Raw genomic sequence first — 9,432 nt, 5'->3', positions numbered from 1 at the left:
ACACAAGCCCCAATCATGAGCTCCCAAAGGAAATTATCTTACAGAATTTTTATGCTCGGCTTTCTCATGATGATCAAACCATACTAAATTCTTCTTCTACTGGCCCTTTATGAAGAAGACTATTGAATTCAGATGGGACCTTCTTGGAAGAATTAAACACAACCCTGAAGATTGGGAACTCAACAAAGGTAATGAGATAGGTATAATAGTTGAGTTTGATTGTGTTAAATCTTTTATGGATACTGAAGCTTTTCATAAGTTTAGCACTAAATATGGCCTTGACTCTGAGATAGTAGCCTTGTTTTGTGAATCATTTGCTAATCATGTTGATCTCCCTAAGGAGAAGTGGTTTAAATATCACCCCCTATTAAGCAAAAGTTTGAGGAACCTATTATAGTTAAAGAAGAAACTATCATTTACAATGTTGATTCAGTTGTTCCTACTGCTTATATTGAGAAACCACCTTTCCCTGTTAGGATAAAGGAACATGCTAAGGTTTCAAACGTGGTGAACAAAAATAATATTAGAGCACCTACACCCTCTAAACAAATGAAAGTAGAACCTAATATTGTTATGGTTAAATATCTCTTGGTCGATAATATTGATGGGCATGTTATTTATTTCTATAATGAAGCAACTAGGATTACTAAGCCTGATACTAAAGATAAGAATAAGCCCGTTGTTGGCATGCCTGTTGTCTCAGTTAAGATAGGAGATCATTGTTATCATGGCTTATGTGATTTTGGTGCTAGTGTGAGTGCTATCCCGTTTACCTTATATCAACAAAATTACGAATGATATTGTACCTGCTGAAATAGAAGACATTGATGTTACTATTAAGCTTGCAAACAGAGACACTATTACACCACTTGGGATTGTTAGAGATGCTGAAGTCTTGTGTGGAAAAATAAAATACCCTACTGATTTTCTAGTTCTTGGTTCTCCACAAGATGATTTTTGTCCCATAAGTTTTGGTAGACCATTCTTGAATACTGTTAATGCTAAGATTGATTGCGCTAAAGAAATTGTCAGTGTCAACTTTGGTGAAATATCTCATGAGTTTAATTTCTCTAAGTTTCCTACACAATCTCATGATAAAGAATTGCCTAGTAAAGATGAAATTATTGGTCTTGCTTCTATTGATGTACCTCCTACTAAACCGTTAGAACAATATTTGCTAGATCATGAAAATGATATGCACTTGAATGAAAGAAATGAAATAGATAGGATGTTGTTTGATCAACCACCTATTGTTAAACACAATTTTCCTGTTGAAACTCTTGGAGGTCCTCCTCCACCTAAGGGTGATCCTATGTTTGAATTAAAACAGTTGCCTGATACATTGAAATATGCTTATCTTGATGAAAAGAAGATATATCCTATTATTATTAGTGCTAACTTTTCAGAGCATGAAGAAAAGAGATTATTAGAAACTCCTAGGAAGCACCATGCTGCTATTGGATATACTCTTGATGACCTTAAGGGCATTAGTCCCACTCTATGTCAACATAAAATTAATATGGAGCCTAATGCTAAACCAGTTGTTGATCATCAACGACGATTAAATCCTAAGATGAAGAAAGTGGTAAGAACTGAAATATTAAAGCTCCTTGAAGCAGGTATAATCTATCCCATAGCTGATAGTAGATGGGTAAGTCATGTTTGTTGTGTCTCTAAGAAGGGAGGCATTACCGTTGTTCCTAATGATAAAATGAACTTATTCCACAAAGAATTGTGACTGGTTATAGGATGGTAATTGATTTTAGAAAAATAAATAAAGCTACTAGAAAAGATCATTACCCCTTACCTTTTATTGATCAAATGTTAGAAAGATTGTCTAAGCATACACACTTTTGCTTTCTTGATGGATATTCCGGATTCTCTCAAATACCTATATCACAACCTAACCAAGAGAAAACCATGTTTACTTGTCCTTTTGGAACTTATACTTATAGACGTATGCCTTTTGGTTTATGTAACGCACATGCTACCTTTCCAAGATGTATGACTGCTATATTCTATGACTTTTGTGAAAAGATTGTTGAGGTTTTCATGGATGATTTCTCCAGTTATGGAACTTCTTTTGATGATTGCTTAAGCAACCTTGATCAAGTTTTGCAGAGATGTGAACAAACTAATCTTGTCTTGAATTGGGAGAAGTGCCACTTTATGGCGAATGAAGGTATTGTCTTGGGGCATAAAATTTCAGAGCGAGGCATTGAAGTGGATAAAGCTAAAGTTGATGCAATTGAGAAAATGCCATGTCCTAAAGATATTATAGGTATCTGAAGTTTCCTTGGTCATGCTGGTTTCTATAGGAGGTTTATTAAAGACTTATCTAAAATTTCTAGGCCTCTTACTAATCTCTTGCAAAAATATGTTCCATTTATTTTTTATGATGATTGTGTAGAAGCCTTCGAAACACTTAAGAAAACCTTAACTTCTGCACCTATTGTTCACCACCTAATTGGAACTTACCTTTTGAAATTACTAGATGATTCTCCGCGCATTGCTACGGGAAATATTGCTTAAAATTGTTGTTTTACTTAGTGAACTAACTCTCCTGACAGGATCAACAAAATAATGAACAAATTATCCTGCTTTGGCAACAATACTTAAGAATAATACATCATTGTAATGACACATAGTCGATCCTCCTAGTTATATCATTCAACTTTGGCAACAATACTTTAGAATAATAGTACATCATTGTAATTGTACAGTAAGGTCGATCCTCCTAGCTATATAATTCAAATTTTGGACGGTAGGCGAACAATCAGATTATATATAATATTACCCAGGGAACCAACTGATTTATGACGAAGTAATTTCATGAGACATCCATATTCAGCAATACACGACAGTAAGATCTTTGTGAATGTGATCCTTCAGAGGGAATGGAAGAACATAAGTTGCATCAAGTGGATGATAGCATTGCCTTCCTCAATGGTTAAGTAACTTGGCAGATAAAATCTAGGAATTTGCAGAAACGCAATTACACAATGTATCAGGTAACATTAGATTAAATGTAGCACTTTTGCATACCTAAATTGGTTCTTTTTGGGATCTAGGGTGTACCTAGATAGCAATTACAATGATGTCTTTGTGAAATTTTACTAAAACTATGAAACCAACGAACTCTTCAGTGTGATTAAGAAAATAATATGCCATGGTAGAAGAGAAGTAACATTTTTAGCACATCAAAAGAGGATGCATGGCACTGGAAAACACCATTTTGATTCTCCCGAATTCAAAATTTACATCACCATAAAAATTACTACAAAAGCTGAGGGTGGAGCGAGGAACTGTGACATTGGCATAGTAATGAATCAGTTACTGCACTTGTAATTGCAACATGATGATGATCGTGACATGTTTGGATCTTTTGCAGACATTAGGTGGATCAAATGTGGCTTGAATTGCACCTCATTGATGCCTAAAAAAGGGTGCAAAAAATGATTGTATGATAGTCAAGTCCATACACATGGATATGTAGGAAGGGGAAACTGAAAAGAAATATGAGATATTGTATTCAAATTTAGGATTCCAATTGTGCTGGCATGGTCCAAACTCTCTGATACATGAACACTTGCAATGATACCATAAAGCTTGAAAGAAAATTTAAGGGCATACACAACATAGATCCTTGTTGATCAAAGGCTCTAATGAAATAAGTTGACATCTCAAAAAATAAAAGGTAAATATGTATACTAACTAACCATGATCTCCTTTTTAGCATCTTGTTCATGAAAAGTTGCACATCATACTGAATCAAACTATGACGACTTTATGTGTAAGCGTATAAATTGGCCGTCATGTTTTTGCCACAAAAATAGAAAAAAAATCCACAATGCAGCATTAAATTTTTTATGAGGTTGAATCAGATAATCTAAGAAAATGGGATATGTACCATATTTTTGTATGATTAGGGTACTCAAACATAAGCCCTTTCACTGAAAGTGAGATGTGAGTTTTGCACCTATTGATGCGTACAATTTACCAGTAACTAATATGCCATGGTACAAGAGAAGTAATCTGAACCACCAACATATGAAAACAAATTCAGACTACATGTTCAGATTATGACACCTATATATTGTATCAATGCCAGCTTACCATCCATATCCCCTTTCCCAAGTATCAAGTATGAAATGGAAATAACTTTCGTTCTTTGCTCCAGGGCTTGACAGACAGGTCTTTGTTCTCTGGCAAGAGAAAATAAAAATTTAGAATGACTTAGGTTGGAACTCACAAGAAGCAATGTGGCGTATGTAGCTGCTGTAGAGAGAAGAAATCATGCAAGCAAGCAAGGGGATATAGGATGAGATAAACAAATAAAATAAAAACTGAGTCTCGAGGATACAGGTGGGCTTCTCACCGTTCGGAATCTAATGTCCGTGAACAACAGCATGAGTTACGATTTCCGCAGATCTGCAAGAATGAACCTAGAATTTAACCATATATCATGACATATTCCCAACAAACAATCAGGCAAGCAAAAAAATCCCCTTGCATAACCAAATATATTACTACTCCCAGGCAATAGCCAAACAACCAGGCAAGGAAAAATGATTCCATTGCATAACCAACCAGAAATACCACATGGAAGCGGCAAGAAGAATCACTTATAAACTGGAAGCAATAGCCTGAAAATGGCCGCAACACGCTTCTCTCTCTCTCCCGCGCCAACACAACCGCCACCACACCCTGGAGAAGCCGTCTTTTGACCTGGAGATGAACGCACCACACTCCCCTCTCATCTCCTCTCGACACAATCACCACCATGCCCCGTTGCCTTCTCACTCCCTCACAGCCTCTAGATTCCCAATTCTTCACGTGTCTTCCTCTCGAATCGCAAGCAGTGTAGCAAGCGCAAGGAGCCGAGCGGTGACGGCGGAAGGGATAAGAAGCGGAGCCCGATCTGGACTGGACTCGCGAGTGTGGGAGGAGGCGTCTCGCACTGGTGGCAGGCGAACCCTGAAGATGAAGCGGGGAGGCTTGACTGGTTGGGAATTAAAGTAGGAAAGTGGAAGGGGAATGGGGTCGGGAAGTCACTGATGGTCTGGCAGCTAAGTGGATAGTTTTGGGTGGTTAGGAGCCGAGGAAGACGGAGGAAACGCAAGGTATAGCGCGTGGGTTGAACGAGCCCGGACGTGATCCGGGGGAAGGCTATGGGTTCGTCTGATTCTGGGATAGAGAGGTCTATAGTCAGCCTGTCGTGTCCAACTGCTGGTAACTGAAACAAACGTGATTGGTCTAGGCTATGGTGGGTGCCTATGTAAGCTGCTAAGAAAAAAGCCGATGTGGACGGGCTGCTGATGTGGACAGGCTACATGTCAAGAGAAATAGGTTAGTGGGGATGAACTATTTAGGTATTATAGATGTGTGATGCTAGTGATTATGTTGTTGGTGTTGTCCTAGGACAAATAATTGATAAGAAATTAAATGTTATACACTATGCTAGCAAAACTCTAGATAGTGCTCAAAGAAATTATGTTACTCTTGAAAAACAATTTCAAGCAGTTGTGTTTGCTTTTGATAAGTTCAGGTCTTACATTGTTGATTCTAAAGTAGTTGTTCACACCGATCATGCTGCTATTAAATAGCTTATGGAAAAGAAAGATGCTAAACCTAGAATCATTAGGTGGGTTCTTTTGCTTCAAGAATTTGATTTGCATATTACTGATAGGAAGGGAGCTAAGAACCATGTAGCTGATAATTTATCTAGGTTGGAAAATATTCTTGATGACCCACTACCTTTTGATGATAGCTTTCCCGGTGAACAATTAGCTGTCATAAATGCTTCTTGTAACACTCCTTGGTATGCAGACTATGCTAATTATATTGTTGCTAAATTTATACCACCTAGTTTTACATACCAACAAAAGAAAAAAAATTCTTCTTTGATTTAAGACATTACTTCAGGGATGACCCACACCTTTATAAAGGAGTAGATGGTATTATTAGATGTTGCATACATGAGCATGAACATGAACAAATCCTACGGAGGTGTCACTTCGAGGCTTACGAAGGACACCATGCGAGAGATAGAACTGCACACAAGGTATTACAATCTGGTTTTTATAGGCCTACTCTTTTCAAGGACGCTCGTAAGTTTGTCTTATCTTGTGATAAATGTCAAAGAATTGAAAATATTGGTAGACGTCAGGAAATTCCTAAGAATTATTCACTTGTTATTGAACCATTTGATGTTTGGGGATTTGATTATATGGGACCTTTTCCTTCCTCTAATGGGTATACACATATTTTGGTTGCTGTTGATTATGTCACTATGTGGGTAGAAGCTATTCCAACTAGTAGCGCTGATCATAACACTTCCATTAAAATGCTTAATGAAGTTATTTTCCCGAGGTTTGGTGTCCCTAGATATTTAATGACTGATGGTGGTTCACATTTTATTCATGGTACTTTCCGTAACTACTTGCTAAATATGATGTCAATCATACAATTGCATCCACCTATCACCCTCAATACTGGTCAAGTTGAGTTGAGCAATAGAGAAATAAAGTTAATTTTGCAAAAGACCGTCAATAGATCTAGAAAGAATTGGTCTAAGAAACTTGGTGATGCATTATGGGCTTATAGAACTGCTTATAAAAAATCATATAGGTATGTCTACATATAAAATGGTTTATGGAAAAGCATGTCATTTACCTCTTGAGTTAGAACAAAGCATATTGGGCAATTAAAGAACTCAATTATGATTTCAAACTTGCCGGTGAAAAGAGGTTATTTGATATTAACTCACTAGATGAATGGAGAGCCAACCCTATGACAATGCCAAAAACGGGAGTTCAAAGTTGGAGAATATGTTCAAAGTTAAAAGATGGCATGACAAAAGAATCCAAAAACGGGAGTTCAAAGTTGGAGAATATGTTCTTTTGTACAACTCTCGTTTTAGATTGTGTTGACAATTTTTTCTAGACAAGAGAGACCCTCGAAGCTTTGGGAGGAGACCAGAAGGCAAACGAGGATTAGATAAGGAAACAGGGCATGCCCGGGGGGTAGGCGTGCCTTGATGCCTTGTGGGCCCCTCGTGGCTCCGTCTGGCCTAATTCCTCCTTTGTAAATTCTTTAAAATCGAGAAACCAATAGATAGCCACCCAAAATACTTTTTCCGCTGCCGCAAGTTTCTATACTTCCACGATCCCATCCGAAGGCCTTGTCCGGTACTTTTCCGGAGGGGGAATTGATCATAGAGGGCTTCTACATCAACCTTGCTGCCTTTCCGATGACGTGTGAGTAGTTTACCACAGACCTACGGGTCCATAGCTAGTAGTTAGATGGCCTTTTCTCTCTCTCTTTCATCTTTTATACAGTGATCTCCACAATGTTCTTGGAGATCTATTCGATGTAATCCTCTTTTGCAGTGTGTTTGTTGGGATCCGATGAATTGTGGGTTTATGATCAGATTATTCATGAATATTAATTGAGTCTTCTATGAATTCTTTTATGCATGATTATTATAGCTTTGTATTTCTCTCCGATCTATCCATTTGGTTTGGCCAACTAGATTGATTTATCTTGTAGTGGGAGAGGTTCTTTGTAATGGGTTCAATCTCTCTATATCCGAGTGCCAAAGTAGGGGACAAGACACATATTTTTATTGTTTCCATTAAGGGGAAAACAACGGTGTTTATTAATATTGGTTGGATTTACTTTATCTACATCATGTCATCTTGCTTAAGGCATTACTCCCTTTTTATGAACTTAACACTCTAGATGCATGCTGGATAGCGGTCGATGGGTGCAGTAATAGTAGTAGATGCAGGCAGGAGTTGGTCTACGTGTCTCGGCCACGATGCCTACATACATGATCATTGGCTTGAATATCATCATAACTTTGCGCTTTTCTATGAATTGCCAACAGTAATTTGTTTACCCACCGTATGATTTTTGTTTGAGAGAGAAGCCTCTAGTGAAAACTATGGCCCCGAGGTCTACTTTTATCATATATAAAATCCAAAAATACCTTGCTGCAATTTATTTACCATTATTTTATTTTGTGCTTTATTTTATCTATCTATCACTACGAGATTTGATCCTTGCAAATAACCGCCGAGGGGATTGACAACCCCCTCGATCACGTTGGGTGCGAGTATTTGCTCTTTTGTATGTAGGTGCTGTTAACGAGGTTTTGCGTGGTTCTCCTACTGGATTGATAACCATGGTTCTTAACTGAGGGAAATACTGTCATGCCCTCGATTCAATCATACACTAATCATACACGCAAACGTGTACGATCAATATCAGGGATTCAAGGGAAGATATCACAACACAACTCTAGGCATAAATAAAATAATACAAGCTTCATATTACAAGCCAGGGGCCTCGAGGGCTCAAATACATAAGCTCGAATACAAACGAGTCAGCGGAAGCAACAATATCTAAGAACAGACATAAGTTAATCAAGTTTGCCTTCAGAAGGATAGCACAAACATCTACGATGATTGAAAAGGCAAGGCCTCCTGCCTGGGAGCCTCCTACCTACTCCTGTTCGTCAGCGGCCTCCACGTAGTAGTAGGCACCCTCGGGGTAGTAGTAATAGTCGGTAGTGGCATCTGGCTCCTGGGATCCGTCATCTGATCGCAACAATCGGGTATGGGGGAAAAAGAGGTAGCAAAGCAACCGTGAGTACTCATCTGAAGTACTAGCAAGACTTACATCAGATCTATGCTAAGTATGCATCAGTATCAAAGGAATGGGCTGTATCTATGGACCGAACTACAGAGTGCCAGAAGAGAAGGGGAAAAGCCTACCCTATCGAAGACTAGCATCTTCAAGCATCTTGCAGCATGAGAAGAGATAAGAGTAACATATTATAGTAGTACTAGTAAGTATGTGGTAACATTAGCGCCCAGAGATCCTTTCTCGACTCCCTGCGAGAAAGCAATCCCGGAGTCATCATATCCGTTCCTCATGCCTCAGCATCCAGTTCTAGTTGTATCAATCGGGATTCAACTTCGAGCATCCGTTATCGTGGACACGACTATTCGAATAGATAATACTTCCCTGCACGGGTGCACAAACTTACCCAACACGCTCGATCAACTACGGCTGGACACACCATCATGTCACGACCGGCCTCGATTGATCAACACATCACAGTCCTACCTAGGCTCAATAGAGAGGCCAGCATGCTGGTCTACATCCTAAGCGCGCATGGTTCTTGGGCCCATCACCCTTTGCACTCCTTCATGTTGCGTACGCGGCCGGTGAGCAGACCTAGCCCCCTTATACAAGCGCAGGCATTCCAGTCCAACCCGGTGGGCGCCACTCAGTCACTAACGTCTGAAGAGCTTCGGCTGATACATACGATGCAGAGTGCCCATACTTATTCCCGCATGGTGGTTAGTGCGAAAAGGCCAGAGGCCTACTCAAATCACATATCCAAACCGTTAGTGTCTAGGG

General features: G+C 39.0%; 1 long non-coding RNA gene across 2 annotated transcripts; it reads right to left on the bottom strand.

The window, feature by feature from the left end:
* Positions 1-3,215: 3,215 nt before the first annotated feature.
* On the bottom strand, positions 3,216-4,979 carry LOC109734684 (uncharacterized). Of its 2 annotated transcripts, none has more exons than XR_002225898.4 (4): positions 4,626-4,979; positions 4,379-4,431; positions 4,117-4,205; positions 3,216-3,436 (listed from the first exon to the last, which is right to left on the bottom strand). It is a non-coding gene; the product is annotated as an uncharacterized lncRNA (long non-coding RNA). The 2 variants fall into 2 exon arrangements; XR_012203852.1 differs by having other exon boundaries at positions 4,591-4,865.
* Between the last annotated feature and the right edge of the window lie 4,453 nt (positions 4,980-9,432).

This window comes from Aegilops tauschii, chromosome 1, assembly GCF_002575655.3.
Source record: "Aegilops tauschii subsp. strangulata cultivar AL8/78 chromosome 1, Aet v6.0, whole genome shotgun sequence".
Classification (NCBI taxonomy): Eukaryota; Viridiplantae; Streptophyta; class Magnoliopsida; order Poales; family Poaceae; genus Aegilops; species Aegilops tauschii.
Note: the sequence above shows the minus strand (reverse complement) of the source record. Positions and strands in the feature narration are given on the sequence as shown.